Below are 13,410 nucleotides of genomic sequence, written 5' to 3'. Positions count from 1 at the left end.
GGTTGCTATAGGTCCCTAGAAACGCGATGGCAGAGGAAGCGTTGTTGGGAAAGCTGGGAATCGGCTGGTATTTCTCAGCTTTTTAAACATGCAGGGGGAAGAGCCACTGTCAGAAGAAGTAAAATAGCAACGAAATAAAGCTTTGAGATGGAAGGAGGTCTGATGTCTTGCAAGACTTGAAACCCAGCTCTGGTAATAGTAATGCTTATTTTTTTTACTCTTTTCGACTGAATGTTGAATTTTAATTTGACATTAAAAGCAGTATTAGGATTGGGGCGAACTGCTTTAGTAAAGAACCAGCACAGGGACGGTGGGTCAAATGCATGCCCGCCGTCACCATTGACGGACTGTGTTACTGTATTTTAAAAAAACTGTTAAGAGCGCAGTAGATCACCGAAGAAGGACGTTGTTTTAAAAATATACACAGATGTGCCAAAAAGGTTTTACTTTCTAGCTTCCATATGTTATGAAATGCAGTGTGTTTAGAACAACAAACAGGCTTGTCTGATAACGGGTGCAAGAGATAAACTCTTTGTCAGTGTTATAAATTATTAATGATCCCCTTTTTCAGTGCATTGGTAATTCGTTTTATTTTACGATCCCATTTGTTCATTAATGTCAGATTGAAAGTGGAAAGCTGTATAAAGATACAAGCTATGAACAGAACATTTGTAACTATGCCCTCTCAATAATGAATTAACAGGCATTAACATTTAAAAAAAATGTTTTCAGAGCTTTAAGTTGGCAATTTTTTATTTTCTATCCTTTGCTTAAAACACCCTTTTGCCAAGTTGCTATTTCCATGACGGACTTAATTTGCAACATACAAAGAATAGTTTTGAGCTCTGATCACAGGTACACAATGACCTTGAATAAAAGTGCGAAACAGTTTTAATTTATAAATATCGAAGACAGGAAAAAAAACACTTAACCCTATTAGTTGATGCTGGGTTTAGATGCATGACCAAAAGGTAAATTCAACAGGACAAAATAATTCTCCATTCATTCCTCTTTATGCATTTAGTGCATAGAACAGTGAGCGCTAACCTTTATTTTTATTTATATATATATATAATCAAAAGCCTGAACTCAATGCTGTAGGGTTTTGTGGAGACATAATCAAGTCAGGTTTTGCTCTGCATCATAAAGCAACTTGGTAGCTGGAACATGAGAAAATCTGCAGTTGCTGGAAATCCAAACCAACATACACAAAATGCTGGAGGAACTCAGCAGGTCAGGCAGCTTCTGTGGAAGTAAATAGTCAATATTTCAGGCCGAGACACTTCATCAGGACCTGAAGAAGAGTCTCGGCCCAGAACATCGACTGTGTACTTTTTTCTATAGATGCTCCCTGCACGGCTAAGTTTCTCCAGCATTTTGTGTGTGTTGCTTTGGCGGTTGGAAGTTGTTACAGGAATTAGTTCAATCTTTTTTGTGGCCCACTAACTGTAACGTATAAACTTAATCTTGCAGATTCCTTTTACTGATGATGCAGATTATTTACGTTACTAGCAGAGCAGAACTATGCCTTTTCATGTTCTCATTTTCTCAAAGTATGAATTTCCTCCTAGAAATAACAATGAAATTAATGGATTTCATTGTGGCTTTGGCAGTGGATTGTTTTCAAATGAAACATGCAAATGTTGATATAAGTTTACTGCAAACACAGCAGAATTGTGATAATCCCAATACTTATACTGAATTCTGAAACCTGTGATTCATTATTCATGACGTGCTCATTCATGGAGCCAGACGGACAGGTGTATCTTGACTTTCCTGCTCTTTTCATTTTGGGTGCTGGCCTGGCAACTGAGGTGGAAGAATCTTGGAGAGAAACTGATTGAAAAGTGGCTCAATGCTAACAATCTTAAATGCAAGATCTTATTTGAAGGTAAGTCATAAAGATTGTTCTCAGTTATACAGCAATATGGGAAAAACTGCACATGCTGGAAATTGGAGATAAGAATGGAAATGCTGAAAACAATCAGCAAGGAAAAGCTTAGTTAACATTTCTAGTTGATGACCTTCCATCAGTCCTGAGACGTTAACTCTGAGATTTTTTTTTGGCGTTCTGAGAGGACTGAGGTGAGGAGAGATTTCTCGAGATTTATAAGCCATTTTTTAAACCGATGTCCATGGTTGAGATTTATAATTTCAGGATTTAAGGCAATGAAATGGATGAAGCAAAGGATCAATTGTTATTGACTGGCTGAGCATGCACCTGGAGCCATGTGTCCTGCATCTGCTTTTGTTCTTTGTGCTTTTTTTTTCCCGACAGACCCTATCCAATTAAGAGTGTGAGCATTAATTAGACCTTAAGATATGGGAGCGGAATTGGGCCGTTCAGCCCATCAAGTCTGCTCTGCCATTCCATCATGCCTCTCAACCCTGTCAGACAGAGCCATCAGTCTTCATTTGTTAACCCTTTCATTCCTGGGGTCATTCTTGTGAACATCCCCTGGGCTCTCTCCAATGCCAGCACATCTTTCCTTGGAACACACATCAAAGTTGCTGGTGAACGCAGCAGGCCAGGCAGCATCTCTAGGAAGAGGTGCAGTCAACGTTTCAGGCCGAGACCCTTCGGCAGGACTAAGGGATCCCTTACTCACTCTTCCTTCAGTTAGTCCTGACGAAGGGTCTCGGCCTGAAATGTCGACTGTACCTCTTCCTAGAGAGGCTGCCTGGCCTGCTGCATTCACCAGCAACTTTGATGTGTGTTGCTTGAATTTCCAGCATTTGCAGAATTCCTGTTGTTTACATCTTTCCTTGGATAAGGCGCCCCAATACAAAACTGCTCACATTACTGCAAGTGCAATCTGACCAATGCCTTATAGAAACATAGAAAATAGGTGCAGGGGTAGGCCATTCGGCCCTTTGAACCTGCACCGCCATTCAGTATGATCATATGGCTGATCATCCAACTCAGAACCCTGTATCTGCCTTCTCTCCATACCCCCTGATCCCTTTAGTCACAAGGGCCATATCTAACTCCCTCTTAAATATAGCCAATGAACTGGTCTCAATTGTTTCCTGTGGCAGAGGATTTCACAGATTCACCACTCTCTGTGTGAAGAAGTTTTTCCTCATCTCGGTCCTAAAAGGCTTCCCCTTTATCCTTAAACTGTGACCCCTCGTTCTGGACTTCCCCAACATCGGGATCAATCTTCCTGCACCTAGCCTGTCCAATCCCTTTAGAATTTTATACATTTCAGTAAGATCCCCCCTCAATCTTCTAAATTCCAGAGAATATAAGCCTAGTCGATCCAGTCTTTCATCATTTGAAAGTCCTTCCAACCCAGGAATCAATCTGGTGAACCTCCTTTGTACTCCCTCTATGGCAAGAATGTCTTTCCTCAGATTAGGGGACCAAAACTGCACACAGTACTCCAGGTGTGGTCTCACCAAGGCTTTGTACAACTGCAGTAGTACCTCCCTGCTCCTGTACTCGAATCCTCTTGCTATGAATGCCAGCATACCATTTGCCTTTTTCACCGCCTGCTGTACCTGCATGCCCACTTTTAATGACTGGTGTACAATGACACCCAGGTCTTGTTGCACCTCCCCTTTTCCTGATCGGCCACCATTCAGATCATCTGTTTTCCTGTTTTTGCCACTAAAGTGGATAACTTCACATTTATCCACAATAAATTGCATCTGCCATGAACTTGCCCACTCACCTAACCTATCCAAGGCACCCTGCATTCTCTTAGCATCCTCCTTACAGCTAACACTGCCGCCCAGCTTCGTGTCATCCGCAAACTTGGAGATGCTGCCTTTAATTCCCTCGTCTAAGTCATTAATATATATTGTAAAGCCTCAGCATTGCATCCTCACTTTTCAAAGGTTAAAAGGTTAATTTATTATCAAAGCATGTATCCATATACAACTCTGAAATTTGTCTTCTCCAGTTAGTCATGAAACAAGAACATGAAAGTCATTCAGAGAGAAGCATCAAATCCACCTGCCCCCCCCACATAAAAAAGAATGGCACCCCAATCATCAGTCTCTAAGACCTACCTCCCCCCACACAAAACGGAACATGAATATTAACCTTCCCAATAAACAGCCCCTCCTCCACACAAAAGAACTAACAGGACACAACAGAACATCAACCCTCAAACACTTGCCCTCGCACAATAAAACTGAAAAGGAATGGGCGACAAAAAAAAAGTATAAAAGCAATCAATCTGATAAATTCCGCGGTCCATAACACAGTAGTCCAATTCATAAATGCAGAACAACAATACCGTCTTCCGATATCACTGGCATTTATCGAAAGAGAGGGACACCACACGAGGCAGAGAGGCCTACACGCCTGCTACAGCAAGCTGCACAGCGATAAGCCGCTCACAGACCCCTCCATGGTAGTGATCAAAAGGAAGGCAGTCGGCGTTGAACTCTCACTTGCCATCCCCATTCACCCTGATGTCTCAATCTTCCTTGACACTTTAACCAGTAATAATGGGCGCTTTAACCAGTGAAATAGAGTCGAACATTGGCTTGCACTCATCTCAAAGTTTCTTCGCATTAAGCATCAGGGTACGCACTCGCTTCCAGGAACCCTCTGGGAGACATTTAAGGTGAAAAACAGATGGAAAATAAGAAAAAAAATTGTATTCTAGTCCTCATGAAATGAATGCTAATATTGTATTTGTCTTCCAACTCAACCCCAAGTTGACCTTTAGGAAATCTTGCATGAGGACTGCCAATTCCCTCTTCTCACCATCTACAAAATAGTCGACACCTTTATTCCTTCTGCCAAAGTGCTTGACTGTGCACTTCCCTACATTATATTCCATCTGCTACTTTGCCCAGTCCCAATATGTCTAATTCCTTCTGTAGGCGACACCTTTATTCCTTCTGCCAAAGTGCTTGACTGTGCACTTCCCTACATTATATTCCATCTGCTACTTTGCCCAGTCCCAATATGTCTAATTCCTTCTGTAGGCATCCTGCATCCTCAATACTACCTGCCCTTCCAACTATCTTCGTACCGCCTGCAAACTTGCCCACAAAGTCATCGATTCCTTCATCCAAATCATTGGCATTTAATGCAAAATGAAGTGGTCCCAACACCGACCCCTGCGGTACATCACTAATCACAGGCAGCCAACCAGATAAGCCTCCCTTTATTCCCACTCTTTACCTCCTGCCACTTAGACGATCTTCTGTCCATTCTAGTACCTTTCCCGTAATACTGTGGGCCTTTGTTAAGCAGCTTCATGTGCGGCACCTTGTCAAAGGCCTTCTGAAAATCCAAGTGCACAACAGCCACTGATTCTCTTTTGTCTATCCTGCTTGTTACTTCTTCAAAGAATTCCAACAGATTTGTCATGCAAGATTTCCCCTTAAGGAAACCATGTTGACTTTGGCCTATTTTATCATGTTCCTCCACCCTGAAACCTCATCCTTAATGCTTAGAATGCAGTGTACTCGATCCAAAACATTCTTGGCCCTGGTACCTGGGAGAAAACATATCATCTGGATGTCTCTTTCATGTCCACCGGATCTGCTTTCTGCTCCTTTATGGAATTCCCTATCTCTACTGCACTCCTCTTCTCCCCCTTCCCTCTTGAGCCACAGACTTGGGTCCTGTGGCATCTCCCTGGTCGGTTGTTCTCTTTCCCCCAACAGTATCCAAAGCAATATACTTATTATTGAGGGGAACAGCCACAGGGGTACTCTGCACTGTCTATTCCCTTTCTCTCTTCTGACAGTCATCCAGGAATTTGCTTCCTGCAGCTTAGGGGTGACTACCTTCTTGTAGCTCCTATCTATCAACTCCTCATTTTTCTGCAGTTCAGTGCTCTTTGTGCAGACACAGTTGTTAGGGAAACTTGGAAGTCTCCCAGAGATCCCATACCTCACACTAAGAACATGATTCTACCTCCGGATCCATTCTCAGTGCACTTGCTCTGTATTGACAGAAAAAAAACTTACTAGAAACTTGGAGCTTCAACCTGTTCTCTCCCAAGCCTGCTGAGCCAAAGCCAGACCACTCTAATAATGCCAGCCTCACACAATGGCTGTTCCACTTGCACTTTTTTTTATTGAGCAGGAGTAACATCCAGAAAATACTGCTTTTTATATGAAACAATGAGTTTACTATATGGTTATCAATAATTATCTATGACACTTCTAAAATAGGATTTGAATACTGCAAAACATTTTCAGTTTTGACACTGAATCTAAATTCAAAATGCCATTGGAACATTTCAAAGACTGGTATTGAGAACTTAATAATCTCAGATGTTTAGTCCAGTGTTTAGAGCTGGTGTGAACCCCTGTATGAAGTTTGTTTGACAGCTTAGTGAAATATCTCTGGCAACTTGTATTTTTCTTTTTTGGGTTTGATGTCTACCACTGTCTTATCAAGGCATGTTGTCATGCTGACAGTTTGCTTTCTTGAAATTGAAGTGACTCCAGAAACATACCATTTTGACACAGGTGGTTGGACTTGGACCTCAATGGGTCACAGTTGTGTATAACTATCTTGAAGCTTAACATCAGAATGTTGCTCCTGACAAAAGTGAGATCAAGATTTCCGTATTGTTTGTAGCACTTAGTGTTAATAGAGCTGGGGTCATGAATCAGACAAAGCTCCTGTAGTTTATCCATGCCCAAATTTCTTTACAAATTCAGCTTTGGCATTGTGACTGTAGTTATTAATAAAACTACAATAACAATTCAAGTTTCTTTTTGGATTTATCAAATACTAAAGGGCTTAGCTTTAAGGTAGAGGGGGAAAGTTTAAAGGACATTTACGAGGCAAGTTTTTTGACACAAACTGGGAGGTGCTGCCAGGGAAGTAGCATGATAGCAACTTTTAAGAGGCATCTAGTCAGGCAAGTTACCAGGCAGGAGATGGAGGGATAAGGGCACATGCAGACAGATGGTATTAGGTTGGCTTGATGGTCAGCACAGATAATCAAATCAAAATCGTGTATGATCACTGACATACACTCAGTGGCCACTTTATTAGGTATAGGAGTGGAGCCAGGCGTGGTCATCTGCTGCTGTTACCCACCCACTTCAAGGTTCACTGTGTTGTACATTCAGAAATGCTCTTCTGCACATCACTGTCATAACGTGTATTTGAGTTACTGTCAACTTTAACCAGTCTGGGCATTCTCCTCTGACCACTCTCAATAGCAAGGTGTTTCTTGTTTTTCATACCCTTCTCTGTAACCCTGCAGACTGTTGTGTGTGAAAATCCCAGAAATTAGCAGCTTCTGAGATATTCTGTCTGGCACTGATAATCATTCCACAGTTGAAGTCATTTGGATCACATTTTCTCCCCATTCTGATGTTTGGTCTGAACAACTTGAACACATCTGCATGCTTTTATGCATTGTGTTTCTGCCACATGATTGGCTGATTTGGTATTTGCATTGACAAGCGAGTATACTGGTATACCTAATAAAGTGGCCACTGAGTGTATGTTGTAAAATTTGTTGCCAAAAAGACCAAAGCGCTTGTTCCTCTGCACTGTTCTATGTTCTTTGTATAGGCATCCATTAGTCTCATGAGACCATCGATTTGCGCCTTGGGAGGTTTCCAGGGTGTAGGGCTAGGCAAGGTTGTATGGAAGACTGGCAGTTGCCCATGCTGCAAGTCTCCTCTGTCCATGCCATCGATGTTGTCCAAGGAAAGGGCACTAGGGCCAATACAGCTTGGCATTGGTGTCATCGCAGAGCACTGTGTGGTTAAGTGCCTTGCTCAAGGATACAACACACTGCCTCAGCTGAGGCTCAAACTGGCAACCTTCAGATCACTAGACCAAGGCCTTAACCACTTGGCCATGCGCCAACATAATTGGCTGATTTGTATACGTTTTTATACATAGTTCCAAATGTTTAAATTTCTTTTTTTGGAATTTCTTCACTGCTGAGATTAACAGTTCCTCAACATTTAAATTCAATATCTTGATATTATTATTGTGGGTTATTGACGTTATACTGATAAACAGCTGAATTTCTAAATATAGTACTGCTGTGAGAGAAGGTGAGAAGCCAGAAAATGGAGTTGATTGCAAGAAGACAAAGGTTGGCTGAATGGGTAGATAAATGGCAGATGAAATTTCATATAGGAAAGTGTGAAGTGATGCACTTTGGCAGAAAGAGCAAGAGGATGAGTTTATTGTGATATGCAGGTGCATTGAAAAAACTTGCAGCAGCATCACAGGCACATAGCATTAGATTCAAGATTCAAAATACATTTAATATCAAAGCATGTATAAATTATACAACCTTGAGATTTGTCTGCTTACAGGCAGCTACAAATCAAGAAACCCGAAAGAACCCAATTTTAAAAACAGAAAATAAAACGCAAATCATACGAACAGTGGAAGTGAGCAACAGCAATCGGAACCAAATTCCTAGATCTGAATACCTGGAGTAGGCCCAAAGCCTCAATTTCAGTTCATCATAATTGCGGGGCAGATCACCACGAAGCTCACAGACATGAAGCACAGCGGCCAGCGCTGTCTCACAGCCTCAGTGCAAAATTGGCATGCCTCTGGTCCTGACACCCTGCCTTTCCAGTCTATCTGAGCCAGTGTTTAAATTGTCCAAACAGCGGATCATACCTTACATTGGGATCCAGGCCCTGTTGCAGCAAAGCGCTCTGGGCCAAGACTACACCATTCTTAACTTCTTCAAGCCACTCAGTGCTTAGTGTGATCCAACCTTGCACCTGGGTTAGCTGGATGGGCATCGAAATTCCTTTGCCTCAACTCCTCCTGCGTACTCGAGCTCCATCTGCATCAATTTTGCAACGCACCCCTTTTCTCTTCCCTCAAATTCACTTCACCTTTACTGGCTTTTTCATTGTTTGCAGAAATGGTTTATCATAATTTACCTCTGAAAAGATATTATTAATAATGTTTTAGTCAAATTTCTTGCCTTCGAAGTGTCAGTAAGCTGTTGCTGTCCTCCAGTAGTGTCATCTTAAGCCAAAAATCAGACAGAGACACAACATTAACAAGAAAACATGAAGTAAACATAAGTTATGCAAGAAAGCATGCATTTTGAACAAACAATTAACAAAAAGTAATTGTTCTAAAGGATGTGCAAGATCAGAGGGACTTGTCTTTGAAAATGACAGGGCAAGTTAAGAGAAAGGTAGTAAAGCATATGAGACCCTGGGATTCATAGCTAAAGACTTAAAGAACAAAAAAGTAGTAGAGTTACATGGTGAGCAGAGATTACATCTGGAGAGTTGTATCCAGTTTTTGGATCCTTAAATTTAGAAGGATGTAAAGATCTGAGCATCCAGAAAAGATTGACTGGAATGATTCAAGGAAAGAAAGATTTCAACAATTGGGTCTAATAAAATCAGTGTTGAATTAAGGAAGGTTGAGAGAGGTGTTGAAAGAGATGCACTTAATCATGACTGGTTTAGATGGGGTTAATAAAGAGAAACACATTTTAAAAATTGAATGAATGATACAGGGTGGATGTGAGGAATAGTGTTTTTATTTACAGGCTAATCGTGATCTGAAACTCTGCCTGCTGAATTGCTGTAAACAGAATCAATCAAGAGTAATGAATAAATACTCAAGAAAGAGTAATTTGCAGGAAGTAGAAGCACAGGGATTCTGGATTTGTCTCCTAGTAGCTGGCATAGGCTTGAGTGCTTCAATAAATTGGTTTATCTTGATGTGTTATCATTTTTTAAAATACAGAAATAGACTTTTGAACAATCTTGATAGAGATCATTGTTGCTGTTTGCTGTAGTAAGAGAAGTGATTGTGCAATAAAACTATTTTTGTCTTCTGCATCTCCATTGTTAAAATTAATATTTTCATTTTTCTGCTGTTCATGGCTGATCTGTAGATAAGCTGTGTTCACCAACACAAAAGATACAGGTGCTGGATATCTTAAGCAACAATCACAAAATGATGGGGGATTGGGGGATTTCAGCAGTCCTGACATAGCTTCAGGAGCATTGGAGGGAAGGTTTCACTGCCACTTGGATGAAAAAAAGGTTCCTAATACTGTCCTTAAAACCTCAGCTCCAATTTTCATGTTTCTTTTGTCATGACAAATAGATCACACTTTATCCTTTGATAGCCCAGGGATATAAACTACCATCATGCTATCTGTTCTTGCAATCTATTCCATTATTATGATGGTAAAATTACATTCAGTACTCTGCCTAAGTCAGTTTTGTCTTCCTGAGGTGCAGCGCAGAAATGAAAGTTCTGTTTCAGATAGGATCTAACCAGAACTTAATGTAACCCTTCTAGTAAGGGGAAATAAATTCTCAGAAAGAGGGCTGAATATCAAACGAAATATGTAGACAAAGAAAAAGAATAAGATTAATGCTCCAGAATTGAATGGAAAATCTAAAAGTAGTCAAATCAAAATTGACTGGGGGTGGGGAGGGAGAAACTTGGTTCATTCCTTGACAGAGATGAAATGTCACTGGTGAGGGTATCTTCTGTGTGGACCCAGAATTCCTGTACCTTTGCCATTGGGAACAATGCTTTAAGCTGCCCAATTATCAGGTTCTGTAATTCCTATCCCTATGCCTTTCAGCTTTATCTTAATATTCTTTTGAACCAACTCTACTGCATGCTTAGTATCATCATTTTTGCTTTGTTTACTTTTGCGCAGTGCCATGGAAACATATTAATATATTAAAATTCAAAATGAAACAAAAGTTCCTCATTCAGTTTAAATTTCTGCTGCTCTATTCATTATCGGTACCTTATGCAGTTCAGAGTTTTTTGTGGCATCTGAATATTATTACTGCAGCAGATTACATCCCAGATAAATTTGATCTGCTACACTTCCAGTATCTATTGGCTATGGGAGATACTAAAATGTGGTTGTGAGTGAGACACTGTCACTCTCATTGGGTGATTATAAAGTGTTTAAGAATGCAATTTCTCATTTGAAAAGTAAGGTCAAAGAAACAGTTTTAATTTTGTAGTGGTTCTGGTCAGTTAATGGAAAATGAGCAGTGTACCTTGGGATAGGTGCAGTGGCAGTTTTCCAAGGTCACTAGTGATGCAACTAAGAGACGAAGGCAAGCAGCCAAGTTTTATCATGCAACCAGCTGTGGCCATTTTAGTTGACTGGCAGGAATCCATCGTAGCATTTGGTGGATATACCACAATACATTTTGTTTTCCTACTTCAGAGATGCCCCTGGCTTCTGCTTGCCTGAATTTTGAAAACTCATTTGAGTTCGAAAGAATGTACAGGTAGCTTGTCGTGATGTAGTTGATAGCACTTGACGCATGCATGTTTTTCTCAAGAAAAATGAAATTGTTCAATAGATTTATATCTTTTGTTTGACTCTGTGTCACCAGCTTCTTATAGATAAATTACAGAATAGAATGTGCTGTCCTAATTGTCTATGGGTGATCTACGAAACAGGGTTAAGCTGCAGGCTGTTGGAAAGCTGCAGCTATATTGTGCTCACAATTATAAAAATGATAGTAGTAAGATGATAAGCTTTTTACTTCTTTCAAAGTGTCCTTTAATAAAGAAAATGATCTTGCATTAATATAGTTTTTTCCATATTGTTTTCAGGAAATACTTTCAGCCAATGAAGTACTTTTAAGTGCCCAGTTACCCTACTTAGCTCTGCTCCTCAAAGTGCTGATTCATTATGGCATTTTCAGTCCCAGGGTCCAAAAGCTCATGAGCACATGCCATTTTGAAGACGTGCACAGTTTGAGCACTATGCATGGCTGTACCAGGAATCTGGCTTGAATCACTGCTGTAACTTCTGGCTGTTGAGCTTATTATCAGAGAGGAACCTCTGGGGTGTGGGGAGCTGTGCAAAAAATTAGGAGACCTGAACCTACCAGATGGTGTTACATCCAAAAGGTGATGAGAGAGATTGTGGGAGCTGGGCAATTTGTTATACCAGTCATTTTTAAGTCCCCAGGAAAGGTCTGTGTTCACCCTACCAGCATTCTAAACCTTGCATCTCAGTGGCACAGCCTGCCACTGGCTCCCATTCAGCTTGCACCATCTCTCATAGACAGTTCTTCATGTGTGGGGTAATGAGATCCTTATTTCATAACTGTAGAAGCACTTGTGGGGGTGGGCAGGGTTTAACATCAGACTCCTTGCACAGCCTTGCTAAAGACATTAGGCTCCTGGGAAAGTGTCCTGAGAGTAAGGTGTAGTCGTTGATTTTAAGTAGAAAGTGTTTTGTTGTTTATAGTCGTTCTGTGATTATTCGCGGGAACTGTTGTGATGTCCTTTTTATCCGATTTCTTTTAGTTTTGAAGGCAATGTATGAAGAAGAGGAGGATCAGCTTTTCAAGTGTTCTTCTCATTTGTCACAATTGGCTGCTGGGAATTTGGAGTCCACCTTCATTCGGAGTTGTCATTAGTCTTATTTTAGCAGCATTTAATAATTCAGATATCATGTAAACAAACTCTGAAAAAAGTACAGTAAACTAGTCCTGCATTAAGGATCCATTTAATAATTGATTAATAATTCTGCACAATCTAGTTGATATCTCCTAGAAATATTTTTCTTTACTGACTATCCTCCATGAGATGTTTCTTAATATTTAAAAATGCAGATACTAAATGCATGAATATTCCTTCAGGATGAACAAGATATGGGAATTGTGAGCTGTCTCCAGTGCACCATTGGTGTGTTGGTTGTTAACATAAACTATGCGATTTACTGTGTATGCTTTGATGTACATGTGATAAATAATCTTGAATCTTCCTTGGATAGGCAATAGTTACAAAAAAAACTCCTACCTGAGCAACCACAAAAATCAAACTTGACTCATCAATTTGAGACCACATGACTTGAGCAGAATTAGGCTTTAGCATTCCATTATCAATCCCATTACACTATCATCTTCTCCTAACCCTTGACGCCCTGACTAATGAAGGACCTATCAACCTCCACTTTAAATATAACATATGACTTGGCCCTCATGACTCTCTGTGGCAAAGAATTCCACAGATTCACTACCCTCTGGCTAAAGAAATTCCTCCTCATGCATATTCTAAATGGATGTCCCTCTATTCTGAGGCTGTGCCGTTTGGCCCCAGACTACCCACTACTGGAAATATCCTTTCAACATCAACTCTATCCAGACCTTGCAATTTTTGATAGATTTCAATGAGATCCCCTCTCATTCTTATAAACTTCAGCAATCATTCTTTGTAAACCTTCTCTGGGCCCTTTCCAATGCCAGCACATTGTTTCTCTGATAAAGGGCCCTAAACTGCTCACAGTACTGCAAGTGGGGTCTGTTGAATGCCTTTTAAGGTCTTAGCATTACATCCATGCTTTTGTGTACTCATCCTCTCAAGATAAATACTAACATTGCATTTTCCTTCCTTTCTGCCTACTCTACCTGCAAGTTTTAATTTATGGAATCCTGCACACAGACTCCCAAGTCCCTTTGTACCTCTTAATT

The 13,410-nt window shown here is 40.6% G+C and overlaps 1 protein-coding gene across 7 annotated transcripts in view; it reads left to right on the top strand.

Annotated features, from left to right (window-relative positions):
• The first annotated feature begins 11 nt into the window (after positions 1-11).
• The window catches only part of arel1 (apoptosis resistant E3 ubiquitin protein ligase 1), a 93,812-nt gene continuing 80,413 nt past the window's right edge, over positions 12-13,410 (top strand). For 6 of the 7 annotated variants that reach the window (XR_011888032.1, XM_072273928.1, XM_072273889.1 and 3 more), the window contains exons 1-2: positions 12-192; positions 1,753-1,891. The gene's annotated coding sequence lies outside the window, so the exon portion shown is untranslated. The remainder of the gene's footprint in view (positions 193-1,752; positions 1,892-13,410) is intronic. The other variant, XM_072273897.1, reaches the window with a different exon arrangement.

The sequence above is a fragment of the Mobula birostris genome, chromosome 1 (genome assembly GCF_030028105.1).
Source record: "Mobula birostris isolate sMobBir1 chromosome 1, sMobBir1.hap1, whole genome shotgun sequence".
Taxonomy (NCBI): Eukaryota; Metazoa; Chordata; class Chondrichthyes; order Myliobatiformes; family Myliobatidae; genus Mobula; species Mobula birostris.
The sequence above is the reverse complement of the archived record's forward strand: the minus strand, read 5'-3'. Positions and strand labels throughout refer to the sequence as shown.